This window comes from Benincasa hispida, chromosome 6, assembly GCF_009727055.1.
Source record: "Benincasa hispida cultivar B227 chromosome 6, ASM972705v1, whole genome shotgun sequence".
NCBI classification, from domain to species: Eukaryota; Viridiplantae; Streptophyta; class Magnoliopsida; order Cucurbitales; family Cucurbitaceae; genus Benincasa; species Benincasa hispida.
Window position 1 is genome coordinate 55,746,044 of NC_052354.1, and position 6,568 is coordinate 55,752,611.

The window sequence follows — 6,568 nt, forward strand, 5'->3', positions numbered from 1 at the left end:
GAACTTTTGAGAACGAAAGTTCTTTAAGGAGGGAAGAATGTAACATCCCGAATTTTGTTTCTAATGTAATTTAAGTATTTTGTAATATTCGAGAACATTTTTGAAATTTTTGAAATTTAATTAGATTACTGAGTTGTAATTACTAATAAAGGGATATTTCAGTTTAATTATTTAATCAAAGAAAATTGTGAAATTTGGACTTTTTGTCAGTTGAATTTAATTTTGGAGTTATTGTCGAAAATTGAAGTCATTTGGGGAAAAGGGAATAAGTATTGAAGGGAAGAAATAAAATAACATAAAATAAAATACAATACAATAGAATAAAATAAATATTTTTATTTTATTTTATTTATTTTATATTCTTATCCCTTTCCCCTTTCTTCTTCTACTAAAACCTCTTCCCCCTTATGTTTTCCCTCCAGCCGAGACCCTAACCACCGCCCAGATCGGAAGTCGAACATCCGCCGCGCACCGTGCCTCTGCAGAAACACAGTCGCCCGCGTCCGCACAGCTATGACACCTAACAGCTCACGTCCGTGTCGCTTCGTCTACCTAGTCGCGCCGCGCAAGAGACCTTTGTCGCTTGTTTGTCCTTGTGAGATCTAGCCACCGACTGGGTCATCTGTTTGTGCTCGTCGACCGACCACCGAAGTCGCTGCCAAGATCTGTTCAAGCCCCAGCCGCACGATCCCCGTCTCACTGTACGACGCTGTTAGTCTTCGCCGTCTCCGTCGAAGCACACCACCACAACAGCCGTCCTCGCTCCGCTCGTCACGCCTGGCTGATGTTCTCTTCTTCAGCCCATCACAGCAACTGGAACCCGTGGCTAGTCGCCAGAATTTTTGACCTTAGGTAAGGTTGTGCTACCTTTTATGGGTTTCTTGGAGGTTCTGAAAACCATTGAATTTCGATTTAAGATTTGGTTTGTTTCTGATGTCTTGATGCTAGAATCAAGCTTCAAGAATTTTGGTTAGTTGCCGAACTCGTTCGAAGCCATTTCTTTAGACATTTGGGTAAGTGTTATGGAGTAGATGAATGGATTTTGGTTTGAAAGTGTTGGTAAAGGCTGATGTTAAAATTATGTTGTCCTTAGGTTAAATCTTGGGCTTGTCTAAGGCGGGAGAAATTCATGTATGCGCTAGTGCCAGACCATGATGATTATGATTTATAGAGGATCATTAGTTAACATGATATTTATGTATGCCTTCCTTGACTAAGGTTTGGAAGGACTAGAGTTAGTTATTAATAATTATGATTTATAGAGTATCATTATTTAACATAATATTCATGTATGCCTTCATTGATTGAGGTTTGAAAGGACTAGGGTCAGTTATGGATAATTATGATTTACTGAGGATATATTTATGGTTTTATGTTTATGTATGCCTTACTGACACGAGGATTTAAAAGACTAGATGCGCATAGAGATGTTTGAATGCTAGCATAATTTGAGTATATTATTATTCTTGGAGATCCTACTGAATCTGGGGATGATGAGATGTATATATATGTTATGAAACTAGGATGATGAGAGGTATATGTATGTTGTAGAGCCATGATGTTGAGGTGTATATGTATGTTATAGAACCACGTTGTGATATCTGTGATGTTGAGATTATGATAGTGTCTTCACTGATTAGTTAAATGCCCATTAGATGTTGTGTTTCCTTCGGGATTTACCAGAGGTTGTGTTTCCTTCGGGATCCACCAAGGGTTGTGTTTTCTTCGGGATTCACCAGAGGTGGTGTTTCATTCGGGATTCACCAGAGGTGGTGTTTCCTTCGGGATTCACCAGAGGTGGTGTTTCCTTCGGGATTCACCAGAGGTGGTGTTTCCTTTGGGATTCACCAGAGGTTGTGTTTTCTTCGAGATCCACCAGAGGTTGTGTTTTCTTCGTGATTCACTAGAGGTTATGTCACCAGAGGTTATTTGCTTTGCTACAAACCAATAAACATAAAATCCCTATTTATCTGTCTGTAACTTAAGCATGTATGTGGTGACATACAAGTGGATTATGTCTGTAATATATGGATATAAGAGGGAAATCTTATCCTGGTAACACTACGGATGCGGCCCACTTTGTGGAATGGTCATAATTGTTGTGACTTGTCACAGCTGGTCAGATCGTGATCATTCGTGTTGGGGACATGCGAGCGGGGGCGTTCTATACAAAGAGTTTATATAAGACTTGACCACGAAGTGTTAACATCTTATTATATAACACTATTGATGATAGAGCCTTCACTTCACTAGGATGACCATAGGTAACATGAGTGAGTTGGGAACTCCTACCATTGACGACGTCCTTTGATTTGTATGAGTGCAAGTGCCAGGTCGCTGATTCAAACCTACCATTTTGGGGATTCGTCTGATTTTCGAGCTAGGAACTCAGCTACACAAGATGGAATTCACTCCTTCCCCGAGGGACAAGTAGATAGATAGCTCCCTTAAGGGATAATTCCAGGGCTTGAACGATATGGTGCCACACATCTTCTTTTAGCTCGAATGGTGTTCACACATAGTAGGACTATGTTGTATTGTTCATTAGAGGAATGAGATGTAACTACATGGGCAAAACGATAAATTGGCCTAACTGTACTTACGAGCATCTATGAAGGGTCATTGTACTCATGATTGGTTATATCCGATGGATACAGAAATATATCTGTGGTAAGAAGAGTTCAGTTGTTGGTCTCCTGACAGTTAACGGATGGTAGATCTCGTGGCTAAAGAGTTTAGTATCTACGATTAAGTTAGGATAGCTCTAACTCTAATCTATCTACATGTTTCTACCTCTATTGAGTTCCTTAGCAGTCATATAGAAGAGACAACATGCGCATTAAGTTCTAGGATTCAATTGCGTTGATTAATTGTTAAGATAGTTTACTCAATTAACTGAATTTTCTCCAAATCTAGCAATTAGTGCGTCCTAGGATAGTCAGCCATTCAACACACAATTACTATTGCCTCTTAAAGGTCTTAACTAGACATTGTATCGAACACATTAAAAGTAATATATTCAGTCATGAGTGAAAATTACAAAACCAAGCATCTAGGCTAAACATGTTCAAGATATAGATCATTCAACATGCTTCAAGAATTAAAAACAGATTCAAGAATGCTCAAATTGAAGTTGTTAATAATAAAGAAAAGTAGAAAACTCAAAATAATTTGCAAGAACTCTTGAAATAGAAACAAGATTGAATTATTCACAAATCCATAGACAAATTCATAAAGAATTACAAGTTATTGATTACAAATAAAAAAGAAATCAAAATCTAACCTAGATAGGAAACAAAATTACCCTAGAGACTAATTGATACAGAGAGAAATTCCAGCCTCCATTAAAATTGTGCTTTCCTTCTTCAGCAAAAATGAAAGAAATCTATTTATAGTTGCGGGGTAGTGTCGTGACACTGGGGTCAACGTTGCATCGCTAAGTCATAGAAAAAGCCAAGAAGCGTTGCACTTGAGACGTGACACTGGTGCTTGACACTCCATTGTGTGAGGCACGCGAGGGATAAATCGCGTCAAAATCCAAAGCGTAGCAACACTACCCCGTTTTGCAGCAAAAAATGAGCAATCTGTCTTCAAGCGTTCTGGATGCCTATATGGGAGACTGGTAACTTACTACCATTTCTGTGACATCCCAATTTTTTTTCTTCGTAATTTGAATTCAATTATTTTGTAGTATTTTAGGAAAATTTTGGATTCTTGGAGGTTAAATTGAATTATTGTGAGAGGATAATTAAATTTTAATATTTGATTTGAGAAGAATTTTGTAATTTAAAATTTGATTAGGAAAAACATTTAAAATTTATGTCAAATGGCTTCAATTTTGATTTAATTTTGGAAATTGAATTAAAATTAGAAAGTTTGGTTTATTTTAGAATTTTGAAAAGATATTGGGATTTGAAATACCAAAAAGATTGTGAATTTCAAGAGGAAAAAGGAAAGGGATTAAATATGTTTATTTTATATTAAAAGTAAGGGAAGCCAATTAAGCCATTAGAGTCGCACAAATCCCTAGGAGGTCATCTTCTTCCACTTATCCTTCCCTCAACCGACCCATACTTTTCTTATCTCTTTCTCACCGCTAACTGCAACCAAGTCACCATTAAGAGTACCTACCGTCAGTCGCGTTTTGCTCAGGTGCCGTGTGATCTGCTGTCGTCGGCATCGTGCATCCGGGTCGAGAAGCGTGTGTCCGCAGCTTGCAGTTGCAATAGTCGTTCACCCCTAGTCCGGATCCTGGCCCAGCGCACCACCACCAACGAAGGTCTCCCCCACTAAACTGCTATTCACCGCGACGGACTTCTACTTTTGCTTGCTGGATTTGAGGGTTTCGTCGGAAAGCTTGGTTTTGGGTAAGATCTTGGTGGGTTTTATGAATTTTCGTGAATGGATCTTGATTACCCATTTGATTTTGGGTTAATTTTGATAAAATCCATTATATTTGGGTCATAGATTCGAGTTTTAGTGGAGGTTGAAGATTGAAAGCATGTTGTACGGTGTTACAAAGGTTTGATTTTGGTTTGGTAAGTTTTGGTACCTTTGGTCCTTTTGGATTTAGGGTAATTGTTGAAAATTTAGTTATTAAATATTGGTTTTTATTTATGCTCAGATTGGACACAGACACATAAATCGAGCTTTGGAACTGAACTTGAACCAAACCACAACTTTTGTTAAGCTTAATTTGAGGACCTTTGGTAATTTGTTAAATTCAATTAGACCCTAAAGAATAAGTTGCAAGCATTGGATTTATTGTTTTGTGCCAGATATGCTAAATTAAACATTGTAATTTATATTATAGGAGGGATTATGGTCTTCCAACTGTGTTCAAGGAAATATTGCTTGGATTAATTTTGAGAATTGCGATTTCAGGTAAGTAATCCTACTACTGGAACTGCCCACGGGCTAGGCACTAGATATATGCTAGCATGATAGATGAATATTATGACAAAACGATAACATGATAGACGGATAGTATCGTATGACCGATATATGTTCTTGTATGATGATCTGAAAGATTTATTTGTGTACGTAGATACTTGCATGCTAGTATGAGATGATACTTGATTCAATGAGGTTGTATTTGATATGTGGATATTGAGACATATATGCATGTTGTAAAGCCAGGATGTTGAGGTATATATGTATGTTATAGAACCATGTTGTGATAATTATGATGTTGTGACTGTGATAGTGTCTTTACTGATTAGTTAGATGCCCACTAGATATTGTGTTTCCTTCGGGATTCACCAGATTGTGTTTCCTTCGGGATTCACCAAATTGTGTTTCCTTCGGGATTCTCCAGATATTGTGTTTCCTTCGGGATTCACCAGATATAGTGTTTCCTTCGGGATTCACCAGATATAGTGTTTCCTTCGGGATTCACCAGAGATTGTGTTTCCTTCGGGATTCACCAGAGATTGTGTTTCCTTCGAGATTCACCAGATATTATGTTTCCTTCGGGATTCACTAGGGGTAGGCATCTAGAGGACATAGATGCCTAGCCCGACCCCAGTAATGGGTTACTTACTGAGTATTTTATACTCATTCTTTCTTATGTTTTTGTTTTAGGTAAAGGTAGAGATGCACCGGCGATTGACAAGCGGAATTCGTGATCGAGCCACTAGGACTAGTTTTATGCTTTCGCTCATGATATTTAGATTTCTTTCCATGTTTTTTTAACTTTCAGTTTTGTTGTTTGAAACTTACTATTAAGAATTGTAATTCATACTTATTATTATCATTTATGATTTATAGTTACCTTATTATTTGTTTTAATATTTTAATTTAATGAAGGATTTTTTAACTTACCTTATTTATTTAGTATTTATTGCACCATAAAAGGGTGTCGTTTTAAGTTTCATGCATGCATGTATTTAGTAACGGCCTAACTTAAGTCCTAGGCGGTTGGGTCGTTACAATTTCCAATTACAAGTTTTTCATTACTTGTGTATCCAGAGCAAGAGGTGATGTAATTTGGACTGGTTGCAACATGGCTTAAAGCCCCGCTATCAGCATACCAGCATTGATCAACTACACACTCAAGATTTTCTATAGCAGAATTAGTTAGGAATGCAGATAAGTTTTGAGCAGGTTGAAGAAAGCCTTTACTCTGAATGACAGCCACAGTATAGGTGGATTCAATTCTCTTTTGTGTTTTTTTTGCATTATTCAACATTGGGTTATATTGAAGAAAACAAATGTCAGTAGTGTGCTCCAACCTACTACAAATTTGACATAAGGGACGATTTGTGGAGGCATTATTCCATCTATTTCTCTCTCCAATATTGTTCCCTTTGGAACCAACGTTTTGGTTTCATTGCGCTTCTTGATTTAGATGCTGATGTTGCTGAGTATTTTGCACCATATTAATAGAAGGATTAACATTAGTATTAAGGGACAAATTGGACAGACCTATCTTCATCGTCATCTAATACTCAAGTCTCTATTCATAAAAGAGAAGATCAGACTACATATCAGCCCAACTGATATCACATTTCCTTTGAGTCGACACAATTACAGGGTTATAGTTTTCATCGAGACCAGAGAACACTTA

General features: G+C 37.4%; 1 long non-coding RNA gene across 2 annotated transcripts; it reads left to right on the forward strand.

The window, feature by feature from the left end:
• Positions 1-346: 346 nt before the first annotated feature.
• On the forward strand, positions 347-5,642 carry LOC120080041. 2 transcript variants are annotated; one of them, XR_005482397.1, is made up of 3 exons: positions 347-1,013; positions 4,153-4,884; positions 5,584-5,642. It is a non-coding gene; the product is annotated as an uncharacterized LOC120080041 (long non-coding RNA). The 2 variants fall into 2 exon arrangements; XR_005482396.1 differs by lacking the exon at positions 5,584-5,642 and having other exon boundaries at positions 357-852; positions 949-1,013; positions 4,153-5,266.
• Positions 5,643-6,568: the final 926 nt, after the last annotated feature.